General features: G+C 36.1%; 1 pseudogene across 1 annotated transcript; it reads left to right on the top strand.

The window, feature by feature from the left end:
* The first annotated feature begins 14,394 nt into the window (after positions 1 to 14,394).
* LOC147365540 (ribosome maturation protein SBDS pseudogene) lies at positions 14,395 to 16,898 on the top strand (annotated as a pseudogene). The gene has a single exon (XR_015132274.1). The product of XR_015132274.1 is annotated as a ribosome maturation protein SBDS pseudogene (transcript).
* The last annotated feature ends 285 nt before the right edge of the window (positions 16,899 to 17,183 follow it).

The raw sequence follows: 17,183 nt of genomic DNA, 5'->3' as shown, positions 1-17,183 counted from the left end.
CAGGACCAGAAGTAGGCAGACACTGGAGAGGAGTCAACTCATAAATGAAAGAAACTCTTAATTGGATTAAATCTGTGCTTATATTGTTTCCCATCTTAGGGCACCTTCAGTCCACTTTGTACGGGCAGTGGAAGCAGTAGCAGAAAGCTACAATCTTTCAGATGTAAAGAGTCAGAAAAGAGTTTGAGACTTCCAAAAGAGTACAAAAGTGGCCCAGGAACGGAGGGAAGGAAATATGGAGGGGCACATAGGTTTTATACTGAGATCACAAATCCTTGGTTAATTTCTGAACAGTACATATATAGGGGAATTCCAAGATTCCCAATGAAATCAACCAGTCAAAATATGAAGAGCTAAGCACTTTCAGCTGCTTCCAAACCAGTGAGACAGAATTTGGAGTTTTATTTCAACCATGCTAACATTCTACAATAATTAATTAATATTATATAAAGGAAGAAAACAGAAACCAAGAACAACACAAAGTATCACAATGTGGAGAATCAAATTAAATATTACTACAGAGATTTTATTCTTAGAATACCTTCAGTATAAAACATTTTGAAGGAGTTCTTTAGGCTGAAGGGAGATAATGCCAAATGAAAACTCATTTATAAGTGGATAGGAAGGTTTTCAAAATGAGAAATATCTAAGAAAATATATTAAAATATATAATTTTCTTATCTTTATTTGTATAATTTATTATATTAAACAAGTGTTTCAAGAAAATTTTATAACACTGAATTGTGGCATTTACAACATAAATATGCATAATAGATGTGACAATAATAGTATAGCAAATAGGGTAGATGGAACTATATTGATGTGATATTCTTATATTTTATGTGAAATAGAACAAATTAACTCTAGTAGACTATACAATCAGCAACAATTTAAAAAATAATACAGATATGTATGAACATTATTAAAACCAATAAATACATTTAAATAATATTATTTGACAAAAATGAAAACAAGAAAATGTATAGTATAACAAAAATGAAATAAGCATAAACAAACAGAAGAAAATGGAAAACAAAAGCCAAATGGTTGAACAAAAATTCTCATAGCATAATTATATTTAAAGTCAATGAGCTAAAAAATATACAATTGAGTTTCACGTTGTCCAATCTATTTAGACTCAGGAAATGCATATAAATATAAAGACATAAATAAGTTAAAAAGAAAGTTTACACTATTTTTAAAAAGCATGAACAATTAATGGAGCTATGTTTGTTAACTAAAAATAACTGACTGCCTATTGTGCAAAAGCCAACAAAGGGTCAAGATTGGTAGAAAGGAAAATTTGCTTTATTTTGGATACCAGCACCTAGGGGACACTTGTCCAAAGACTAACTCCCCCATCTCTGACAATCAGTGAACAAGAGCTTTTATAGATGGAGGGAGAGGGCTGCGTGCAGAAATAGCACAGTCAGCTCTGATAGTCATATTGAAATTGGTCATCAGTGGTCTGATCAGCATCATCTTGATTGTTTTAAGTACAGTTAGTCTTTAATTCCAGGGTCAATTTGTTCCCAATTCTTTGAGGTGATTTCTCAGAATTGTGGCAGCACATGTCATGACTACAGTCTGATCGTACTACCAGATTGTAGTAACTCCTTCCACTGCTGAGGATTTTCTGCACAATGGCTCAAAGGATATGACTCAAATTATCTATAGCCCTTGACATGGAACTAAAGGTCCTTGACTTTGCTTAATGTATATACTCTTATTATTTGGGCTTGCTGGACTATTTTCCTTTGCTTTCCTTTTGCTTTTTCTCACTACTTTCATTAAGCTTAATCTTTAACTTTTTTTTCCCCACAAACAAAAGACAAGGTGAGAATATGGGGCCAAGGACCACAGGTTCCTTCTCCATATAATATTCATTTTAGAAAAAATATATATTCAGGAAAAAAAGTAGAATGTGAGTATAATAATGAAAGATTTATTCATCATTGACTCCAGCAAGCAACATGCAGAGTGGCAAGACCACCCGTCAACACACATATTTTTGTGAAATAGTACACGTGTTTGTTATAAGTCTCTATGAGGATTGTTGTCTGTTCCATAGGTAAAGATAATTGAACTAGAAATAGTATCTAGAAGTGCTCTCATAACTAAAACCAAATGCATGTGGCATTGGGTTGATTTTAGGAACAGGATGCAAGGGCATGGATATAATTTTAATGACATCTACAAGAGCAGTGAGAAACCTATAGGTGCTGGCCAAGGAGGATGATGTCATGTGGGACCACAAACTGGAGATCCTTTCCATGTCCCATGTTGAAATGACAGATAAAAGATACACATAGAAGTCTCATAGATATGACAAATAATATTCTATGGCAAAATGTTGAAATTGCCCACTAGTTTAGTTGAATGACCTTTGAACAACTAGAAGAGGAAGAAGATGAGCTAATGATATTTTCAACCAGATTTTAGAAAAAAAAATATATTTTTAACCCAGGACTGTGGTGCTGAAAATAAATATGATAGTTATTTCCAGACTACATCTGGCAGAGATTTTCAAAATGTACTCAGAATAATGATCAAATCTAGGACATTGCCCGTAAAATTGAGCTTCATGGGCAAGGTGAAGGGTGTATGGCTTTTAAACAGCTGTTAAGACTGTAGAATAAGTTAAGACAGAGGCATATAGATCTCTTTAGCTAGACAAAAAAAAAAAAAAAAAAACAAATAAGTTCTAAATACCTTGAAGACAACATCTAATTGTCACTCTAAGGTAGAGAGGAAATAATACAAAGAAGCAGATAGATCTGGCAGGAAGGAATCTGAGAAAACTATTCCTTATGGTTTGCAAAGCAGGATTCACAGAAGCACTGTGCATCAGGCTTTACTTTGTACCTTTCTCCTCTCCTCTCTCCTTGAATGAGAGTCCATTGCTTGCATATCGACAGTGTGGGCAAGCAGATAAATTATATTTTTAATCAATGTATCTCTAAATCAGGACAAGCCAAATACAAACACTAAAACAGAGAAAGTATAGTTAAGTATATTCTTCTATATCTGGGCTTAATTTATTGAAACATGTATAATATCATGTATGAAACGAGTTGCCAGTCCAGGTTCGATGCACGATACTGGATGCTTGGGGCTGGTGCACTGGGACGACCCAGAGGGAGGGTATGGGGAGGGAGGAGGGAGGAGGTTTCAGGATGGGGAACACAGGTATACCTGTGGCGGATTCATTTCAATATTTGGCAAAACTAATACAATATTGTAAAGTTTAAAAATAAAATAAAATTAAAAAATAATAATAATAATAAAAATAAATAAATAAATGACAACTTAGATTTCAAGCTAAGTCCAATGAGACAAAGAATTTGTGAATGAAAATAATATGTCTTTCATATTAAGCATGTGAGTTATAGTGACCAGAAATTGGACTGTGGCATTAAACATCTTAAAATAGCCATGGGTTACCCTCTGTAGTCAGATGGTGCTGATTGACCACCCTTCTGTCTTATGGCCTTCAATTTAACTATCTCAGGCTTTCTTACAACATGACAGTTCAAAGGTAATAAGATTTTTTAAAAGCTAATTATTTTACAAAAGTGATTCTCAAATAGTGATTCTCAAATGATTTGTCCCTCCAGGGAGCTTTTGCAAAAACCTAGAGATATTTTGTTTTTCAATTCTGGAGGGATGAGGAATATCTAATGGTTATTATATCAGTAGAACTGTGTCCTCGCCAAATTTATATGTTGAAGTCCTAACCCCTCATACCTATGAATGTGGCATTATTTGGAAATAGGGTCTTCTCAGACATTAGTAGTTAAGATGAAATCACATTGGTATAGGGAAGACCCTAATCCAAATGAACATCATCTTTCTCAAAAGGGAAAATTTAAACACAGACCCACACTAAAGAAGGTCCCCAGGTGAAGATGAAGACAGAGATCAAGCTAATGCTTCTACAGACTGTGAAACACCAATAACTGTTAGCAATCCAGAGACTGAATTGGAGAAAAGCATGAAACAGATTAAATCTCAAAATCCTCAGAAAGAATCTACTTTGTCAACATCATGATCTTGGATTTCTTGCCCCTCCAAAACTGTGAGATAATAAATTTTTGCCATGTAAGTCCTCAAATCTTTCTGGTGAAGCCCTAGAAAACTAAACAGGTGTGGGGGAAAGGATACTGAAAATACCTTATAACAAGCAACAACAAATAAAGATTTGGTGGAAATTTCAGTACTGCTGATACAGAGCAAACTTTTTCTTAGATGAAGTATCTGAGGGAAGGTATAAAAAACTGTCAGTCTCTTAAGATCAATGATGCAAAATTAATAAAGTAACACTTACAAAGGACAGGCCATTTCCAGAGCTCATCCAGGTTTAGGAAAGAGCACAGTCCTTCCCTGCTCAGTCTGCATGTGCTCAAAGAGTATTTATATGTCATCTACATGCAGAATCCACACTCCCCTCCAAGTCTTCTTCCATCACAGCATCAGGGTTATGTAGACATTAGGAAATAAAAATTTCTAAAATTTTCAGCCCTTATCAAGAGCTGCAAAAACATAAAAGCTTAGGGTTAAATTAAAATTTAAAATAACTATGTAGAAAACTATAAAATATTGCTAAAATTAAAGAAGATTTATACAGATGGAAAAAATGTAAACTTAGAAGAATATATCTATAAGTTCAATGCAACCTGTGTTATAATACAAGCATTATTTTTGTAATTGACAGTTTGACTTTAAATGGGAAAATTGTATGAACTTACAATGACAAAAAATCTACTGAATAAAACACATCCTTTGGTGGTTGTAATAGCTGACTTCATGACTCACTATCAAGAGAATATTTTACTGGAAAGGAAGGAAGAAAAGAAGGGATGGAGGGAGGAAAAGAGGAACATCGATCAATGGAAGTTAAGTGAGATTCCAGAAATAGAATCACACTTATGCAATTCATTTTCAACAAAGGATCTGAAGCGATTCAACAGGCAAATGAACATCTTTTCAGCACATCCCAATGAAATACAGAGATATGTCTGTGGTAAAATTGTCCTTGACTTCCACCTAATACCCTACATGTATACATTTATCACGTTATACTTTACTAGAATATGACAAGTGGTATCAGATGATTTGATTGAATTATTAGGGTTAAATAAGTAAGTTAATGAATTGTAATGGCAATCAAATTGCTCACCATCAAAGAAAAGTGCTGTAAATAAATAAGAAGGTTAGAATAAACTCTGTGGTAATGGATTAGTCAGAGATATCTGAACAGGTACTTGGTGTCCGACAGTATTTCCAAACTGTTAGGTAGACTTTTGGACTCTGCTCTACTTATTGGGCTTCGCTGGTGGCTCAGCTGGTAAAGAACCCGCCTGCAATGTGGGACACCTGGGTTTGATCCCTGGGTTGAGAAAATCCCCTGGATAAGGCAATGGCTACCCACTCTGGTATTCTGGCCTGGAGAATTCCATGAACTGTATTCCATGTGGTTGCAAAGAGTCAGACACGATCGAGCAATTTTCACTTTCACTTTCATCTATCTGGTAATTTTCATTCAAGTCTACTTTGCTTACTGAAATCCAGTCAAAAACAATTTGCTTCACCCTGCATGTATATGTTTGTTATCTGTCTATCAAAGTCAGGCCTCTCACATTGCAGGCAAATTCTTTACCAGCTGAGCCACAAGGGAAGCCCATTAAAGATGAGTTTAGGGCAAATACATTCTCAGTGTGGCAGTTTCTGTGAAGGATCAGAACATGGTCTTTAAAAAAGTTTATAAACAAAAAAGTCTCATTCATATATATATATATATATATATATATATATATATATATGCCTCATTCACATCATAGAACATTGCTATTGGTTGGTTTCATTCTCTCAGAATTAATATACTAACATTCTAATCCCCTAGTAACTTAGGATATGACGTGATTTGGAAATAGAGCTAGGGCTGATACAGTTAGTCAAGATATTCTGAGGTTTAACTGGAGTAAAGTGAAGTGAAGTCACTCAGTAGTGTCCAACTCTCTAGACCCCATGGACTGTAGCCTACCAGGCTCCTCCATTCATAGGATTTCCCAGGCAAGAGTAGTGGAGTGGGTTGCCATTTCCTTCTGCAGTTCCTGGAGAAAGGAAGGCCCTATTCTAATATTACCAGTATGCTTATAAAGATAGGACATTTGGACACATGCTCAGGGGGAAATGGGCATGTGAAGATGAAGGAAAAGATCAAATGATATTTCTGTGAGCCACTGGACAACAAGGATGGCCAGCAGACCACCAAAGCTAGGGGAGACTTGGAACAAATTTTCTCTCACAGCCTAGGAGGAATCAACACTGCCACACCTTGATCTTGTACTTCTTACCCACAGAAATGTGAGACAATAAATTTCTGCTGTTTAAGCCACCCAGTTTCTATCCTAGTACTTTGTTAGTGGTCTTTTACATTTTTTTTTAATGTATTTACTTATTTTTTTCATTGAAGGATAATTGTTTTACAGAATTTTGTTCTTTTCTGTCAACCCTCAGCATTAATCATCCATCAGATCAGATCAGATCAGATTAGTCACTCAGTCGTGTCCGACTCTTTGCGACCCCATGAATCGCAGCACACCAGGCCTCCCTGTCCATCACAAACTCCTGGAGTTCACTCAGACTCATGTCCATCAAGTCAGTGATGCCATCCAGCCATCTCATCCTCTGTCGTCCCCTTCTCCTCCTGCCCCCAATCCCTCCCAGCATCAGAGTCTTTTCCAATGAGTCAACTCTTCGCATGAGGTGACCAAAGTACTGGAGTTTCAGCTTTAGCATCATTCCTTCCAAATAAATTCCAGGGCTGATCTCCTTCAGAATGGACTGGTTGGATCTCCTTGCAGTCCAAGAGACTCTCAAGAGTCTTCTCCGACACCACAGTTCAAAAGCATCATTTCTTCGGTGCTCAGCCTTCTTCACAGTCCAACTCTCACATCCATACATGACCACAGGAAAATCCATAGCCTTGACTAGATGAACCTTTGTTGGCAAAGTAATGTCTCTTTTGAATATGCTATCTAGGTTGGTCATAACTTTCCTTCCAAGGAGGAAGTGTCTTTTAATTTCATGGCTGCAGTCACCATCTGCAGTGATTTTGGAGCCCAGAAAAATAAAGTCTGACACTGTTTCCCCATCTATTTCCCATGAAGTGGTGGGACCAGATGCCATGATCTTCGTTTTCTGAATGTTGAGCTTTAAGCCAACTTTTTCACTCTCCACTTTCACTTTCATCAAGAGGATTTTGAGTTCCTCTTCACTTTCTGCCATAAGGGTGGTGTCATCTGCATATCTGAGGTTCTTGATATTTCTCCCGGCAATCTTGATTCCAGCTTGTGTTTCTTCCAGTCCAGAGTTTCTCATGATGTACTCTGCATATAAGTTAAATAAACAGGGTGACAATATACAGCCTTGACGAACTCCTTTTCCTATTTGGAACCAGTCTGTTGTTCCATGTCCAGTTCTAACTGTTGCTTCCTGACCTGCATACAAACCTAATCAGCCATAGGTATACGTATATCTCCCCTGTTTGGAACCTCCCTCCCATGTCCTTCCCTATCCCATCCCTCTAGGTTGATATACAGACCCTTTTGAATTTCCTGAACCATACAGAAAATTTCCATTGGCTATCTATTTTACATATGGTAATGTAAATTTCCATGTTACTCTTTCCATACATCTCATCCTCTGCTCCCCTCTCCCCAAGTCCATAAGTCTATTTCCTATCTCTGTCTGTCTGTTTCTAATTTCTGCCCTGCAAATTAATTCTTCAGTATTATTTTTTATATATTCTGTATATATGCATTAGAGTATGATATTTATGTTTCTCTTTCTGACTTATTTCACTCTGTATAATAGGTTCTAGATTAATTTACCTAATTAGAACTAAGTTCCTTTTTATGGCTGAATAATATTCCATTGAGTATATGTAACACTACTTTTTAATCCATTCATCTGTTGATGGATATCCAGGGTGCTTCCATGTTCTAACTATTATAAATAGTGCTGCAATGAACAATGGGATACATGTTTTTCAACTTTATTTTCCTCAGTGTATATGGCTAGGAGTGGGATTGCTGGGTCATATGGCAGTTTTCTTCCTAGATTTTTAAGGAATCTCCATTCCATCTTCCATAGTGGCTGTATCCACTTACATTCCCACCAACAGTTCAGGAGCATTCCTTTTTCTCTACACCTTCTCCAGCATTTGGTGTCTGTAGACTTTTTAATGAGGGCCATTCTGACTGGTATGATGTGATCTCATTGTAATTTTGATTTGCCTTTCTCTAATAATGAGTGATGTTGAGCAACTTTGTATGTGTTTGTTAGCCATCTGTATGTCTTCTTTGGAGAAATGTCTGTTTAGGTCTTTTCCCCACTTTTTGACTGGCTTGTTTGTTTTCCTGTCATTGAGCTGTATGGGTTGAAAATTATTCCTTTGTCAGTTGTTTCATTTACTATTATTTTCTCCTATTCTGCGGGTTGTCTTTTCACCTTGCTTATAGTTTCCTTTGCTGTGCAAAGCTTTAAAGTTTAAACAGGTCCCACTTGTTTACTTTTGTTTTTATTTCCATTGCTCTAAGAGGTGGATCATAGAGGATCTTGCTTTGATTTATGTCATCAAGTGTTCAGCCTATGTTTCCCTTTAAGAGTTTATAGTTTCTGGTCTTACATTTGGTCTCTGATTTATTTTGAGTTTATTTTTGTATATAGTGTTAGGAAGTGTTCTAATTTAATTCTTTTACATGTAACTATTGAATTATCTCATAAACATTTATTGAAGAGGTTGTCTTTGCCCCCATTGCATATTCTTGTCCCCTTTGTTAAAAATAACGTACACATAGGTGCATGGGTTTATTTCTGGGCTTTCTCTCTTGTTCTATTAGTCTATATTTCTGTTTTTGTGCGAGTCATACTATCTTGATGACTGTAGCTTGGTAGTATTACCTGAAGTTAGGAAGCTTGACTCCTCCAGCTCCATTCTTCTTTTTCAAGACTGCTTTGGCTCTTCAGGGTCTTGTTTGTTTCCATATAAATTGTGAAATATTTTGTTCTAGTTCTGTGAAAAATGCCACTTGTAATTTGATAGGTATTGCATTGAATCTGTAGATTGTGTTTGGTAGTATATTCATTTTTACAATATTGATTCTTCCTACCCAGGAACATGGAATATCTCTCTATCTGTTTATACCATCTTTGATTTCTTTCATTAGTGTCTTATAATTTTCTGTGTACAGTTATTTTGTCTCCTTAGGTAAGTTTATTTCTAGATATTTAATTCTGTTTTTGCAATGATAAATGGGGTTGCTTCCTTAATTTCTCTTTCTGATTTTTTGTTTTTAGTATATAGAAATGTAAGTGATTTCTGTGTATTGATTTTATACCCTGCAACTTTGTTAAATTCACTGGTTAGCTCTAGTAATTTTCTGATACTATCTTTAGGATTTTCTATGAACAGCATCATGTCATCTGCAAACAGTGAGAGCTTTACTTCTTTTCTGATCTGGATTCCTTTTATTTCTCTTTCTTCTGTGATTGCTGTAGCTAAGACTTCTAGAACTATGTTGAATAATAGTGTGGAAAGTGGACACCCTTGTCTTGTTCCTGGTTCTTACTTCTACTTTTAAGTAAACTCTTTTATTGAGGCCCTTATATCCAAGACCATGAGAAACTCAATACTGTATTTGAACAGAGTTTAAATAAGTTTAACTCTGTTTAAACCTAACAGAGTTTAGGTTCTTGACTCCACACAGTAAGGAAACAGAATACCATGGACCATCTGGTGTCATTTTGGTGCAAGGGATTATTATGATATTTGGGTTTCTGTTTAGTAAATTTGGAGATGTTTCCAGGAATTTTGTGTTTTAGTCTACAATGAGTGTTGTTACCAAAGGGGAGTATTTTTAAAATATTTAACATTTAATTTGGAAGAACAGATCAAGCTAAAGGTATAATTTCCAAGATGCAGCAGAAAAGGCAGGAGAAGGTGTTCAGTTCAGTTCAGTCACTCAGTAGTGTCTGACTCTTTGTGACCCCATGAACTGCAGCAGGCGAGGCCTCCCTGTCCATCACCAACTCCCTAAGCTTGTTCAAACTCATGTCCATTGAGTCAGTGATGTCATCCAACCATCTCATCCTGTGTCATCCCCTTCTCCTCCTGCCTTTTGTCTTTACCAGCATCAGTTCCCCCCACCCCCCCACAATGAGTCAGTTATTCACATCAGGTGGCCAAAATATTAGAGCTTCAGCCTCAGCACCTGTCCTTCTATGAATATTCAGGGAGTGTTTAGCAATTTTGTACTTGAATAATGTTCTTCTTTTGTGAATGGACAGACATGAACTTGAAAGGATCTAATTTTTATCTCATAGACATAGAGAAACACTGTCTGATAACAGTATTTCTGGAAACGAGTTACTTAAGCAGAAGAATAGCACAGCAAGAATATAGAGTCATTTCAGTCAGTCAGCCCCAGGCAAGGACAGCTTTGTTCTCGCTCCATTTTATAACTCACAAAATGTTTTATTAATATTTTTAGATGATAAAATAATTTTGTTATATATATAATATAAAATTGAAAGACTTTATCTAAACATGGATTTTAATACTCCATTCATCCCTACTTGAAGATATATTGAAGGTGTGTTTCATTATTTTAAAGAATAATGAAAACTCTGAAGAGTCAATTAAAAAATTAAGCTGAAAATAATTGAGTTGATATGCTTGAATTCAGGCTGAAGCAGCAACCTGTTTTCTTAAGTAAAAAATAAAATTAAAAACCTCAGTCAACAAAATAAAAAAAAAAATAAAGTGGACTAACTCAAACTAAATAGTTTTTACACAACAAAGAAAACATACAATAAAATGAAAAGGCAAGCTATACATTAGGAGAAAATATTTTGCTAACCCTGTATCAGAAAGGCTTAACATACAAGATTTATAAGGAATACATGCATTCATTACCAAAAAGAAAAACAAACAATCCAATTAAAAATGGGAAATGGGATGGACATCTTTCAAAGAAGACAGTTGCTGTTGTTTTTCAGTTGCTAGGTTGTGTCTGACTGTGATCCCAAGGAGTGAAGCACACCAGACTCTTCTGTGCTCCACTGTCTCCCAGTGTTTGCTCAAATTCAAGTCCCTTGAGTCAGTGATGCTAACCATCTCATCATCTGATGCTCCTTCTTTTGCCTTCTTTCCTCAGTCTTGCAAACATCAGGGTCTTTTCCAATGAATCAACACTTTGCATCAGATGACCAAAATATTGGAGCTTCAACTTCAACATCAGTCCTTCCAATGATCATTCAGGGTTGGTTTCCCTTACTATTGACTGGTTTCATCTCCTCGCAGTCCAAGGAACTCTCAAAAATCTTCTCTAACACCACTGTTCAAAAACATCTATTCTTTGATTCTAAGCCTTCTTTATGGTCCAACTCTCACATCCATCCCAGGGTTTTCCTGTGGGCCAGATGGTAAAGAATCTCCTACAATGCAGTAGGCCTGGGTTCCATACCTGGGTTGGGAAGATCCCCTGGAGAGGGAAAGAACTATCTATTCCAGTATTCTTGCCTGGAAAATCCCATGGATAGAGGAACCTGGCAGGTTACAGACTACGGGGTCACAGGGAGTCAGACAAGACTGAGCAACTAACACACTCATATCCATACATGACTACTGGAAAAACCATAGCTTTGACTTTAGGAACATTTGTTGGTAAAATGATATCTTTGCTTTTTTTTTTCTTTTTATGTTTTTCTTTTTTTTTAAGTAAATTTATTTGTTTTAATTAGAGGCTAATTACTTTACAATATTGTATTGGTTTTGCCATACATCAACATGAATCTGCCATGGGTGTCTAGGTTTGTTATTGTTTTCCTTCCAAGGAGCAGGCATCTTTTAATTTCATGGCTGCAGTCACCGACAACAGTGATTTTGGAGCCCCAGAAAATAAAACTGTTACTGCATCCACTTTTTTTTTTTTTTTCACTTTTTCTCCTATTTGTCATGAAGTGATGATTGGAGCCAGATACCATGATCTTAATTCCTTTGCATATCAAGTTTTTTTTTTTTAATTTTATTTTATTTTTAAACTTTACATAATTGTATTAGTTTTGCCAAATATCAAAATGAATCTGCCACAGGTATACATGTGTTCCCCATCCTGAACCCTCCTCCCTCCTCCCTCCCCATACCATCCCTCTGGATCGTCCCAGTGCACTAGCCCCAAGCATCCAGTACCGTGTATCGAACCTGGACTGGCAACTCGTTTCTTACATGATATTTTACATGTTTCAATGTCATTCTCCCAAATCTTCCCACACTCTCCCTCTCCCACAGAGTCCATAAGACTGTTCTATACATCAGTGTCTCTTTTGCATATCAAGTTTTAAACCAACTTTTTCACTCTCCTGTTTGACCCTCATCAAGAGGCTCTTTAGTTCCTCTTCACTTTATTCACTTAGAGTGGTATCATCTGCATATCTTAGGTCGTTAATATTTCTCTTCCAGGTTGCAATTCATCCAGCCTGGCACTTTGTGTGATGTACTCTGCATATAAATTTTCCAAGTGGAAAACAGAAAAAAGACGTACAAACTGTCAATAGGAACACATAAAAATGTGTTCAACATTACACATCATCAGAAAAATGTAAATTAAGACCATGAGATAGCACCTCACACCTCTTAAGGTAGAAATTATCAAAAATAATAAAAGATAAGAAGCATTTGCAAGAATATGGGGAAAATGGAATGTATCCTTATGCATTGGTGGTGGGAATGTAAATTGGCATATTTCTGTTATGAAAAACAGAATAGTGGTTCTTAAAAAATGAAAAATAGAGCTATCTTATGATTCAAGAATTATTTTCTAGGTATATAATGGAAGTAAAATCAGTAGTTGTGAAAGATATTTGTACTCCCATGTTCACTTCAGTATTATTTACAATAGTCAAGTTATGGAAATAATTTAAGTGTCTGTGGAACAATGAATAGATAAAGAAATTATACCCTATATGTGAAAAATATTTAACCTTAAGAGGAGGAAATTCTGCTTTTGCAGATTTCAAAATTGGGATGAGTTGATTTACATATCATTTATCTTTATAATGAATGACACTGTGCCTTTATTATTGTCACTTATACTTCCTATATGACTTCTATATGACTATAAGTATTAGTAGATGTTTATAAAAATGTGAAGAAGCTAAAGATGAGTCTTATGAGTCTAGTAGGTTATCCTACTAGAAAGATAGCACTTAACCTATTATTTAATAACTTATACCATTGACACACTTTTATAAATATCTGAATTCTGCTATCACTTTAAAACTTTAAAGTTTCCTTTGAGTTTACCTAAATCACCATCAATTAAAATGCAATCCACTAGATGCATAAGATTCATCTTTAGCTTCTTCACATTTTTATAAACATCTACTAATACATCCACTTAGAGGCTTCAAAAGCAGTATTTCCCTTTAAGAAGTTTAACAGTGTCATAAAGAACTTGATCCTGAAAGTGATGCATAAACTCGAAAGTAACAGACTTATGTGATTGCTGCAAATTTCAGCCAGAGGAAAAGCAGTCAGCAACATACACATTTCTACTAACATTACAATTTCAGTGGAAAGTTCATAATTTGCGATTTTTCAAGTTAAACTCAGAATTATAAAAAGGAAACTCATGGAAATAGGTTCTTATTTTTTCATACCAATGATGTATGCAAATAAAATGTATACTATCTTGGTTCCTCAGTTTTAAATAATGTCAAAAGGAGTTTTCAGAAAATAAAACGTTAGGGAAAAATAAACAGTATATATGTTAAAAATATAACGTAAATAAAATGTGATTCTCAGTATGAAAAGGCCAAGTATACTGTATTACCACTTTTTAAGGTGTATTTTAAGGTTTTAACAGTTTTTTCAATGTGTACAGATTCAAGTCCTGTGATTCATAAAACATTTATTGATCCCTCAAATAACAAAAAATTTATTTCAAATTAGTGAAGTATATTTAAAACATTATCACTTTTATCACATATTAGCTAATATTATCAAATAATAACAATAACACTTCAGTATTCTTGCCTTGAGAACCCATAAACAGTATGAGAAGGAAAAAAGATAGGACACTGAAAGATGAACTCCCCAGGTTGGTAGGTGCCCAATATGCTACTGGAGATCAGTGGAGATATAACTCCAGAAGGAATGAAGGGATAGAGCCAAAGCAAAAACAATACCCAGTTGTGGATGGGACTGGTGATAGAGGCAAGCTTCAATGCTGTAAAGAGCAATATTGCATAGGAACCTGGAATGTTAGGTCCATCAATCAATGCAAATTGGAAGTGGTCAAACAGCAGATGATAAGAGTGACCATTGAGGGTGGCTGTATTGTGGCGGCTGGGTTAGTTACGCGCTGCGCAGTGTGCGGGCGTTACTGTGCCGCGCGCCGCCGGGTGGTTACATCTAGGTGCGGGTGGCCCTGTGGCCAGCGGCGCGGGCCTCCCTTGGTTCGCCGGCCCCAAGATCTGTGAGCTGCCAAGATGTCGATCTTCACCCCCACAAACCAGATCCGCCTGACCAATGTGGCCATGGTACGGATGAAGCGAGCCGGGAAGCGCTTCGAAATCGCCTGCTACAAAAACAAGGTCGTGGGCTGGCGGAGCGGCGTGGAAAAAGACCTTGATGAAGTGCTACAGACCCACTCAGTGTTTGTAAATGTCTCCAAAGGTCAGGTTGCAAAGAAGGAAGATCTCATCAGTGCATTTGGAACAGATGACCAGACTGAAATCTGTAAGCAGATTTTGACTAAAGGAGAGGTTCAAGTGTCAGACAAAGAACGGCACACACAGCTGGAGCAGATGTTCAGGGACATTGCAACTATTGTGGCCGACAAATGTGTGAACCCTGAAACAAAGAGACCATACACCATTATCCTTATTGAGAGAGCCATGAAGGACATCCACTATTCAGTCAAACCCAACAAGAGCACAAAACAACAGGCTTTGGAAGTGATAAAGCAGTTAAAAGAGAAAATGAAGATAGAACGTGCTCACATGAGACTTCGGTTCATCCTTCCAGTAAATGAAGGGAAGAAGCTGAAAGAAAAACTCAAGCCACTGATCAAGGTTATCGAAAGTGAAGACTACGGTCAACAGTTAGAAATTGTGTGTCTCATTGACCGCGGCTGCTTCAGAGAAGTCGATGAGCTCATAAAAAAGGAGACAAAAGGCAAGGGCTCCTTGGAAGTACTCAGCTTGAAAGACGTGGAAGAAGGAGACGAGAAGTTCGAGTGACCGTCACCCATCTCTTCAGCTATCAAACACTAAAGCGTTTTCATTTCCCACAGTCCTGTTTTCTTTGTGTGATCAGCCAAATACTTGTTCAGATGAGTGAGTTGCTGTTTTGCATCTTTGTGGCAAACATGTACACGAAAAGACGTTCCTCAGTAAGTATGATGATGTGGAATTCATTTAGTTTTAATTATAAGATGGGGTTTTAGGCAAAAGTGAAAATCCAAGATACGAAGTTCAGAGAAGCATTCAGTTGTTGCCTCATGCCCTTTGTAGCTTTCCCAGGTGAAAGTTATTGAGATAACTCTTTCGGATAAAAAGTTAAATTTTGTACGTTGTAAGAAATTAATGTTAGGAGGGTATATCTGTATGACAGAAAAGGAGGATTTGCCAAAAAAGAAAACATAGAATGTCTTATTTCTACTTAATGAAACGTGTGTATGGGGGTAACTATATCACGACATAATATAAAACTTGGATGATGACTTCCTGATTTTCTGAAAAATAGATATATGATGACTGCAGGACTTTAATATTCATCAAACATGCTGCAGTAACTTAGATTATTCTTGGTAAAATATAAAGTCATTTATTTCTAATTCTTAAAGTTTATATTATATATTATTAGAGCTAAAATCTTATGTAATCAATAAACCACTTTTTGTTTTTGTTAAGCTATGGCTTGTATTTCTAGACAGCTTCCTAACTCCCTTTCTTTTCTCTGCCTTTTGTCTGGTAGGATGGGCGAGTATGGGCAAGTTCTTAGCAGGATTAAACTTGTTTGTTTGGGGAATGGGGGTTGTTCAAGGCAGGCCTGTTCTGTTAAATACCTGGTAAATCTTAGTGAAAATAATTTGGGACGTAATTGAATTTGAGTATTAGTATTTGAGCACTTGAATAGACAATGTAAAAGTTGTTTAAAATCTGCTTATCCTCAAAAGAGATAGTCTAGAACACAAAGTAGGGTTTCACTCAAAATAAACATACAGATCAGATGTATTTTATGGACGGAAGTATTTTAAGTGAAAAAGATTTCTTGACCTAAACAGGTCTTGATTGGTTTTATAAGCACACAGAATTCACTGCTAATACAATCTCTCAGAAGTGCCCCCATTTTACAAAAACTTCAATTGAAATGACGAACTCTAAAGTTTTTTCTCATAACGTTAGAAGAAGTATTTTTGTTGTTGAATAACATGGGACACACACTTTAATGCTGAAATTGAAATATTGTTTTGATACAGTCTTCAAGACCCCCCTCACTGATTCCGTTTTACTTACATAATTTGTTTTTTATGACGATAATCGAAACTTGAAATCCTGGGAAGAAATTTGAGCCAATGAGGTTTACATTTTTTATTTCTAGCTTAAACAGATAAAGCAGTATTTCAGATCAGAAGTCATAATTGCTAAAAATGTTCAACAGCTGCATATCAAAGCGAGAAAGATAAATGTTACTACAACACTGCCTTAAGTTTTTCCCGTTCTCATACTTATTTCTTCTAAAAAGCTGGAACTTTAAGAAATGTCAAATGTAGACCAACCTGAGTCATGTTTCTGAACCTGTGACAAATAAAAAAATGTTTACCTTATATTAATTTCATTATTCAAAAATAATTAAAAAGTTTGGTTTGTAAAAAAAAAAAAAAAAAGAGTGACCATTGACATTCTAGGAAGTAGCAAACTAAGATGGACTGGAATGGGTGAATTTAACTCAGATGACCTGTGGGCATCTACTACTACTCTGGGCAGGAAAAAGCTTATAATAAGTGGAATAGCCATCATGGTCAACAAAAGAGTCCAAAATGCAGTACTTGGATGCAATCTCAAAAACGACAGAATGATCTCTGTTCGTTTCCAAGGCAAACCATTCAATA

This window comes from Bos grunniens, chromosome 9 (assembly GCF_055505025.1).
Source record: "Bos grunniens cultivar Pamir isolate PY7600 chromosome 9, Bosgru_T2T1.0, whole genome shotgun sequence".
Lineage (NCBI taxonomy): Eukaryota > Metazoa > Chordata > Mammalia > Artiodactyla > Bovidae > Bos > Bos grunniens.
Note: the sequence above shows the minus strand (reverse complement) of the source record. Positions and strands in the feature narration are given on the sequence as shown.